Here is a 10,399-nt window from a genome sequence, read left to right as displayed (position 1 = left end):
ACCGCGCTGAAAACAGTGACAGAAATGACATTGTACCGCGTCGCACCACCAAACTTTCATAACGCGCAAGTGTAAAATAAGTTTTGTGTTTTATAAGAAAGATGAGGAACACTGCTGCAGATCATTTATGCAAAACGTGTCTGACAGCAGAGAACAGAGACACGAGTCTGACCCACAGAGACGTCATGTCACTGTGAGAGCAGGTAACATGGAGCATCACTCCACAACACTCTTCATATGAAACAGAGTACAATATCCTTAAAGTTTGTTCACAGATTCTCATTTATGCTACAGTATCTCATTTACACATGAGACTCACAATAAGATGTTAACAACACTGTTACTATATTTAATAAAACTATCAGGATGCCTTTTTGCAACTAATAGCACTCACAATTTAGCGTTAGTTGAAAAATGTAAAGTTTCATTTTGTATTGCATCATATCGTGACAGAGCTGAATTGAATCAAACCGAATCGTTGGCCATTTAAAAATTTTAAAATATATTGTATCATTGAACATCTATCGAGATACGTATCAAATCAGTCTCAGTCAGTGAGACACACACCCCTAATTATTTCTGTTTGCTAGACCATGTGACAAAGTTGAAGCTTTTAGAGACTATCTATCATGAATCCTATTTCCTAAACAATGCACATCTTTCTCAGCATAACTGCTTTACAGCATATACATTACTAAATAATATAGTAATAAAATCATCTATCATGACCCCACTTATAACAGGCCTTATCAATAAATCTTGGGAAGAGTTCATTTGTGCATTAATGAACATCCCTGACAATTTTTGCTGACATTTCTGAATCACCTTAAATTATCTTGATGCATGTTATTGAAAAATGCTTGATAAATGAGTAATAAATGCATTTAGAGTAAATTAAGAGGCTCTAGTTTTTCCTCTCATCAGTAAAACAACACAAATTTAATTTTTTTATAAATGGTGCACTACAGATGTAAACTTTCAGAATTTCTTCCACAGTCTTTCATTTATCCAGTGATCAAAATAAAATCTCCTGTGACCCACCTGTGGGCCACTAATGTCCAAGACGACGTGCTTAAGTGCCCTCTAGAGGACCACAATGTCCGGTATAACAAGCTAAAGCACCCTCTGGAGCTCCCTACCAGAAAAAAACATGATAAAGTGCATCATGACCTTCACATACAGCTGTTGTCTTTTTGTTTGTTTTTTTGCCCTTGATCTTCAGAAAGCCTGAGTCCACCACTGCATTTGTGGATAATGTGCATATGTACATACACCAATCTTTAGGAACAAACTTGGCTTGTTTGTGAATGGCTATGTAAATCATTTTTTTCCAATGCACAACAGAAAATCAACATATTCCAAAGGCTAAAATATTTCCCATTTCAGTCAAATTATCAAATGCAGTGCTGCTAAATTTCCCAGGTGAGCTGAGCAATGAGTGACTCATTTCCTGCATAATAAAAAAAACACAAATTCAACCTCTACACTCACTTGGTTTGAAAGCATAAACTCAGAGAGGGAGAGAGAAAGGGAGAGAAGAGGGGGGGAAGCATGTCAGGCTTGGAACTGGTTCTCAAGGTTGAGGTTGTCAATAGAGTCACAGCATTGTTAGGCAGAGGAGGGAGAGGAGCCAGCCAGAAATAGCATAGAGTCCAAACTATTGTCATGAAAGTCGTCTCCATTTCCCATGGGTCGCAGAGGGAGATAGAGATCTGAGAGGCAGCGCCTTGATAAAGATCACAGATTGACTGGGAAGCCTCCCCCAGGATTTAATTGAAGTCAAACCAAGTCACAACATCTTAGATCTAAAAGATGACCCAAGCAACGCTCAATTTTTCATTCTCTATTTTTATCAGCATGCCCTCCCACCCCCCATCTCATAGTTTTGTTTATTGAAATACACAATGTCCATGAAATTAGTTTGAATGTCAACCAGGACTCCTCGTTGGCTGCAGTCCTCCGATTGATCTGCCTCACTGGAGATGACTGCAAACGAAAGCAGTTAAATGATGCATCTCCACAGTATTTCTGTTCTAGTTCTGGTTCCATGTGATTATATGGACTACAGAATTTGATATGCAGTATATGACACTTGAAGTGGGGTTGTATGAGGCACTTATCCATAGTCAGTGTCGTGTCCGCAGTCTGCAGAAGCAGAGACAGGAGTACAAGCATGGCAGCTAAGCAATGAGCTGCTGTGGACAGGGTCAGCAACAAAAGGTATTTTAGCCAATTAAAAAAAGGTCTCCCTAAAAAAATCATTATCAGTTTAAGTGAACACTATATTTGGAGTATTTTCATGACTTTATCTTGCTGTCAGTCAGCCTATTCCAATGGGAAACGCCCTTTATATAGGCCAAATATCACTCTCTCCAACCCAGTTCAAAGTCCATAGGCAAAATCAGTAATTTTACATCACAGAACTTTGATCTACAACTGTTGTTGCCTCTGTTCCTTAGTGTGTGTGTGTTAGTGTATTACTGAGTGACTTCAGTGTTTCGAAAGGATAGATCGTATTCACCAAAGTCGCACAATAACACAAACAAACTAACGGATCGCAGCAGCAGAAGCTGAGAAACTCTAATGTTCACCTCTGGAGGATGGCTGGTTTGGAGAGAGTGAAACTTTGCTTATTTAACAGCAGTTTCCTGACAGAAAAAGCCGTCTTACTGCAAAGTGAAGGACTGGAAATATTCTAATTATAGTGTACACATACACTGATGTGGATTTTTTTTTAGAACCTTTTTAAATTGACTAAAATTCCTTGCTGACCCAGTATTAAGCAGTTCATTGCTTAACTGGGGCCATGCAGGATGGCATCTATTATAGGTAACACACAGACTATGGAGAGGTACCTCATACAACCCCACATTAAGTAATCAGAGCTATCCCTTTAAGGGGATGCTGGTGACCTTACATCAAACTTTTTGAAAAATTGCCAAAATATATGCAGAAGAGGCTGAGATTATTCTAAATTTTAGGCCTTAGTTAGAGTCGACCTTCCAAAATCCTAGATCCTACAGCTCTCATAATGCAATCCGATAGTATCTTTTTTATTCTGTGATGTCCTCTTAGTGATGTCATAATTCTGAGTTTCAAACTTGTATCCACATTGAGAGATTTTTCTGATGTATCTGACCTGGTGCTGAATAAAACAGAATTGCCTAAAAAGCCAAACAGATACTGATGCATCACAACAGCCAAAATCAGTCGTTCAAGGTAACCTAACTCAAATTTAGGGCAAGGCTACAGTATGTGACTTTTGCTGAAGAACAGCTAATGCGGCCACAAGTGACACTTACTGAATAATGATTAATGGTAAAATGTCATGTAACAGCAGCACAAGAGCAGATGAGTTATATAAACACCCTGTTTATAGTGATTTATTTTTCTTCATACTTGATGCTGTCAGCTGTCCTGGATGTGACATGACTGCATATTTGTTAACAGCATTTTTTACATGTTGAATTAAATGTTTATTGTTCTGTAAAATCAATAATGTCAATTTGGTTTTAACAAAGACATTAATTTAGCATTGGTAACATATAGGCGAATTAACTTTCCAGCAACATTATCTCTTGTGTGTATCGGCAGGTTCAGGAGGGGACAGGAAGCATGAGTTAATTTTTGAGTAAACATCATCAATTATGTTGATAAGACATTGAGTAGGTTTTTTTTGTGAGGCTGGAAGTTAATTACTCCATGTTTTGAACAATGTGACTTGTGTGAGGTTAAACTGTGTTGAAATAAATTCATGTTCAGTCTCCTGCTGGTTGTTCCAACACATGCAGAATCATTACCACTTTCGCTGCTGACATTTAACAGACAGCTCGCTTTGTGCCCCCCCCAAATACATATTTAAATAATTAACTTCATATCATAAACACGCATCGACTAGCCGACTAATGGCTTTAACTGACGACTACCAGTCGGCCAAGAAAATCTTTAGTTGAGGGCGGCTGAAGTGAAGACAGGAAATGGGGGAGATAGAGGGAATGACAAGCTGCAAAGGGCCGCAGGCATAGCCTCCGTATATGCATTGTATACTCTACCAGCTGAGCAACAGGGGCAATCACCATTTCAAATTTTGATTATTGTTAAAACCATTCTTACTGTGCTGAAAAACTATTAGCAACAGTCTCCCAGATGCTGGTGCAGCAGCAACATGGGCTTGTTTTGACATGGCAAAGGATAAGATGCCATTTCAAACAATGCCATGACAATTCTGATTATAATTACAGTTTTGGTCACTATGATCGTGATATGACATTTTCATACTGTTTCATCTCCAGTTGGTCAACGACATAAATGTCTGGGGGCCCTCTGGTGCTTGTGAGGCTCTAAGGAGAAGCTTAGCAGCCTCATAAGGAGGGCTGGCTCTGTTTTTAATCCACAAACTCAGAAATCACACAGCCGTCATGAGTAGTCTAAAGACACTAACATCTGCATGTCATAAATAGCAAGGTCTACACTCCGTCCCATATTATTTGAATGTCACATTAGACCTTCTCTGCTCGATACCTGGCTCACGTCCCCATCTTGTTACATAGATTTTCTCTTAAAAATATAAAATCTCAAGCCCTTATGACATCATTAGGCTAATTTCCTGCCTCAGCAGCAACTCAACATTATACAGGACACTTTTCAGACGGGGCAGATCTTCATATCTCATCTGTAAAGTGTTCCTTTGATATATGAAGTATGTAAATGTGATTGCTTCAATGTGCACTGTTCTTTGTATTGCTTTTGCAACTAATGCTTTAATTTGCAGTTCACAGTATGTTGCAGGTCATCTTTTCACTGTATCATTTGGCAGCCGGTATCTTGTCTACAGACTTATTCATCTATTACTCCAGTGTTTTCCTCTCCCATTGGGGGTCCTAACACCTGTCTCTGCTCAGACTTTGCTCTGACAGTTATGCCTCCTTCATCTGTCAACATTGTCAGACAAAGTAAAGCCTGACAGCCATTCAGGCATGCACTACGGCTGTCACATATTCAGTCCCTACTCTTAATTACCCACTGTACACAGCACGGGCCTGCTTGGACCAAACCGGTTCGGGTTCAAGTGGGTCCTTACGGTGGGACACAGCTCCCGTTGTCTCCGAGCTGAGCTGTCAGGGTGGGACAAGCAGTCTGTGATTGATGCGTTTCCCAGAGTGGTGGATTGTTCCGCTGAGTTGCCTCATGCACCAATAATGACACATGATGGAAACCCCTGTCAGTGAGCCATGATAGGAAATGAAGATGGATACTGTCTTGGATGAGAAGTGATTTTGTCGAGCAGGAAGTTAAGAGCGTTTTTGTAGTGATAATCTCGCACGGTAAACGCCTGCAGTGCAGCATTTTGAAGTACTGAGGACATAAATTCTAGGTAACATTTTTAAAGTCATAAATGTTTTCTGTTTCATTTTTTTAAAGGAACAGTTTGCCACAAAATCAAAAATACATATTTTTTCTCTTACCTGTAATGCAATTTATTCATCTACACTGTAATGGAACCAGGTGGCACTCCGCTTATAGTGCTTAAAGAGACAAAAAAAATTACATTTGAAAAGCTCTTTTTCCAAATATCATGACGCTGGTGCTCAAGATACTTCATAGACCTTGTTGTGAGCCATTTCATGTAGGAACCTTTTTCTCTCTAATGAACCACACACACTAACTAGGGTTGCATTGATTCCTGGTTCTGTAACAGTCCGATCCAATGTATGAACTGATACTGGTCTAATTTTAAGGTTTAATTTTACGCTTACTGACTATACTGACATTTGTTGCGGTGTGACTTTCTAATACATATCCAGGTTATAAGAGGAAGCTCTTCTAAATGTCAGACAAAAGCCAATTTCAGAGTTAAACTCACTTATTTATGCAAAATACAGCTGGTGTCAAGAGATATAACTGCCACCTCACTCATGGTTCTCTATAGTCCAACACAAAAATGGCAGTCACCAACAACATAAATCACAATGTTCTGAGCAGACACATCACAAACGCTCAAGAAAGGTAACAAGTACATTGTGTGTGTGTTCCAGCACTTGTAGGCAATGTGGGAAATGTGGGCGGTCTCTGCAGCACTTGAGTGGACATCACAGCTGGGCAGAGAGTGGTGCAGAGCTAAGTTGCTAACTAGCTTGTGAAACACATTGCTATAAAGTTAATAAAGAAGGACCCCATCATTTTCCCTTTCAATATAACTAATATAAGCCTGACTGTTTGCTATTTTAGCGAGGTGGCTTGCTAGCTCCAATTTAGTAGTAATGTAGCAGATGGAAAGTCAGCATGAAGCTTTGTTTTGTTCCATTCACCCTGTTAAAGTTACTGCATTACGCTGTGAATACAAATGAATTCAAATTAAAAGCCCTCAAGCCTTTCAGTGGACAGAACCCCTTTATTTCTTGACAAGTCTTATAATGTGAAACATGTAACGGAACATGTTGTGTGTTTTAGGTTAATATCAAACTGATTTCAAAATTTTTAAATCACCCGAACCCCATTTCTTACCATATCACAGTGCAGAAGGACGCATGCATCAGCTCATGGATCAGGGGCTAATGCTCGTGACAGCGCAGGATGTAAACGTTAATGGCGTCGTTATTGGCTGAGCTGCAATTTCTCATGCATGAGCATATGCACGCTTCCTTCTGCAAAACGATTCGGCTGGTGGGTGTAATTTCTTCAAAAGAAAATAGTTCCTACATGAAACTGCTCACAAAAAGGTCTGTGGATTATCTCGAATTACCGGGTTTTGCCGTTTTGAGCACCACAAGCCGAGAGCTATCTAGATCCACTTTATTCGAGAGAGGGCAGACATCTCTACGCCAACAGGAGGGGGGGTTGGTATTGTTTTCAATAGCATACTTCTTGTGATTATTTCTATTTTTTGCTGTCGATATGCTTACATAAGCAAAAGCAAAAAGCCTGCATGTATGTTTAAACTGCAGCTGCCAGTGAGATGATGGACTGTGTATGTATAGCTTTTTTTTTAATTTGGGATTTTAGAAATATGTACTGTAAAACAAAGCAGAAAGAATCAGGGCTATATGAGGAGAAAATACTGAATAGTGGTCTAGGGATTAATACATCTGCTTTAGGTTTAAAAAGCCTGTTGCAAACATGTTGTTATATTCATAGGATTAACATGTTTTTCATCATTAATGGATTTCTCTTCAATCTGTTTTACAAGCCTGCCATCGTCACACACACACACACACATTTCCACCCATTATGAAAGCCCAGGAGCCTGAGGTGCTAATCATCATGTTGGGAACTCCTGCACAAACGGCAGCACACAGCAGGGAGGGATGAGATTCATTAAAACAATTTCATATTTTTTATCACCGCTGTGTTATCTTAACATGCTCACGGATGACACATTTGAGTGGGCATTTGTTTTAGGCTCACACTGGAGATTTCAGAAAGCACGCAGTGTGTACTTGAGCTGGCCTTGTCATCGGAAAGCGGAGCTAGCGCCCTCCTCCTTCCCCTGGTTTACAGCTTTAGTCTCTTCACTTGAGCTGGGTGATTTTAATTTGTCAAAACTGTTTACCAGCATGCCTCCAAGGCTATTACTGGTGTGTCATGAGGGAGCAGATAGGTAATGAAAAGCATACAAATGGCAGATGAAAAAAGCATTGCTGAGGAGGGGAGAGGGGTTGGGTGGATAATGTAGGTGGATCTTTCATGCAAAAAGAGGCCGGCGATGATTTATTATTCCATCTTTTCTTGAGAATCAATTATGCTAAAATGCTAATCGGGGACATTATGAATTTCTCAATTTGTTATGAATAATTCAAATATTTATTGGGCGTGGGTAGACATCTCAAACAACTTTGTCCTTTTGTACAATGCATAACCTACGCAGCCTAATGAGGTGATGTCTGATTGTCCTCTTTTCATGCACACCTTTCTCGTCGTGGTGATGATTCACCTTTACCTAGTTCAATAACAATAAAAAGGCCGACCCGTCCATCCTCAGATGCTTCAAACTAAATTCAGCACTAACACACACAGCTCCACAAATAAACCCCCCATCCGGTGGCACAGAGCGGAGCAATGCAGCCATGAACAGGGTACAGCGTGCCAGGGAGGAGAAAGAGGAAGAGGAGTGCAGCACAGGAGGAGGAGGAGGAGGAGGAGAAGTGTCAGTGGCCAGAGAAGTAATGAGGCCACACAGACACACAACGATGACAAGGACACGTCTGGCTGGCTGTCGTCATTTAAGTCCCACAGAGCAGACCACCACACAGTCAACCCGCATTAATGTCACACTGGCCCATCATGGGGAATTAATTACACACCTGTTAATGACAGGCCACTGGAACGCTTCCCTCTAATATCCATCTGGGTGTGATACCGGATCACATGATGTTGTGGCAGTTGCTGCTTCCCGTAATCAAAACACACACCGATGTGCCTGTGATCACGCTAACTACCGCGACATATGCCGTTTCTGCAGAGGCTTTTATCTAAAGCGCCGCAGTAGCATGACAGCATACATTTTCAGCACGGATACTCCAGCAGGGAATCAAACCCCTCATATGAAGAGCAAAAGCTCGACTGACTAGCCAACTTACACTGTCGATTAATCTGTTTAATATTTTACCAATTGATTCTTAGATTATTTATTCTTTAAAAAGTTAAATTCTTATCACACGTTCCTAACACCTTCACCTGTTTTTAGAGCTTTCAAGGTCCAGTGTGTAAGATTTTGATAATCAGTTAAGCCATTTTTTTAAGCAAAAAGTACAATGATTCCAGCTCCTAAAATGTGAATATCTTCTTTGATAGTTATTTGACTAGTGTCACAACAATATGTTGATTAGTTGTCAGCAATTAAATTAATCGCTAAGTGGGTTGATAATTAATGAATTGCACTTTCTGATTTCAGTTTCTCAAATGCAAATATTCTCTGGTTTCTTTAGCCCTCTATAGGTTTGGACGGTACGGTCTACGCAGGTAGTAAAAAATCCTGATGGTGCAATTTTCAGTACCGTCCTAATTACAGATATTCCTCTTTCTATTAATCTGACAGGGAGATGCTGTATTGTAGTGCACAGCTAACATCACCGGGGGGAGTCTCTGACAAACAAGGCATCTGGGAATAAACTTACAGGACAAACTAGTAAAGAAGAAGAAGAATGCCCCTGTTGTGGAGAATTCTTGATTGAATCCCGATGTTTAAGGTAGGTTCGGAAACACTGCAGAATACTGATTGGTCATACATATTGTAGCTAGTGTGTAACTACGACGATTATCATAATAACTGTTGCTGATTATTTGTAGGTCTTTCTACTAATTGAGTAACTGACTAATTGTTTCAGCTCTACTTTTAAGTAATTATCAGCATTTCTGGATATTAATTAGATGCTGATTGGCTTATAGATAAATGCAGCACCATTTCAGCTCTATTACACAGCAGGACAGATATGATAAGAGTCTACAGAAAAAAAAAAGTCCTCTGTCCACTGTCCATTGAATCTGTTGTATCAATCCTGTGAGCAGTGGCCTATCAGAACCCTCCGGACGGAGCGAGAATAGTTGCCAAACTCCGTTTTGAGGAGGATTCAGTGAGGGAGTGCAGCAATGACACGCTAGTGTTAATTAGACGGCAGCAATGGAGGGATCGCTTGATCCAGTGCTCCAGCAGCCAACCGCAGCCTGGTAATCAGGTCACGCAGATTGATATGATAATCCCAGGGGCACAGCATGAAAGGAAAGGCTAACTCTGCATTGGTGCGGTGCGAGCCACGGATGTAAGGGGGAGATATCCCTCTGAAGTCAGATACATTCTCAGGCCCGGCGAGGCAAGTTGAGTACTGAGGAGAGATAGCGGGGGGAGAGAAGTCGGGGGAGAAAAAGAGAGAAAAATCATTCCTCCTGTATAGATTATAATCTTGGCTACTATGGAATTTCACTCAGCAGTAAGAAAAGAAGCCGAGGCGTCAGGAGCACAAAAAAAAAGAAGACGGATGGGACCCAATACATGTGACAGAGGATTGAGCGGCATTACAGCATCCTATCTTGTTCAGAGTCAAGGTGGTGGGGCTTAAGAGCCAACACTAAAAATAAGATGGTGCAGAAATCCTTACAGAAGTTTCTACAGACTAAGTTGCACTAAAAAGATGTTTTTTTAAAAAGAACTCAGCTGAAGCAACTGCTTCACGTAGGCGGCCCGCATTTTGATTTGCAACAATCACACAAACTTTAGAACACAATTTAAAAGCCATCAAAGCTGATGCTGGTGAATTGAAGAAGCAACAAGCAGAAGTAAGCAAGATTTGGAAAGTATCCAACCAAAAAAAGATCCCACCCGTTCCCAAAGCCGCTTCTCCAAAACACATGAATGCACACTGCCTGACTTCTGCTGGAGGACGAGTTCATGACAGAGCGCTGGTGA

The sequence above is a fragment of the Lutjanus erythropterus genome, chromosome 2 (genome assembly GCF_056507025.1).
Source record: "Lutjanus erythropterus isolate fLutEry1 chromosome 2, fLutEry1.hap2, whole genome shotgun sequence".
Classification (NCBI taxonomy): domain Eukaryota; kingdom Metazoa; phylum Chordata; class Actinopteri; order Lutjaniformes; family Lutjanidae; genus Lutjanus; species Lutjanus erythropterus.
Note: the sequence above shows the minus strand (reverse complement) of the source record.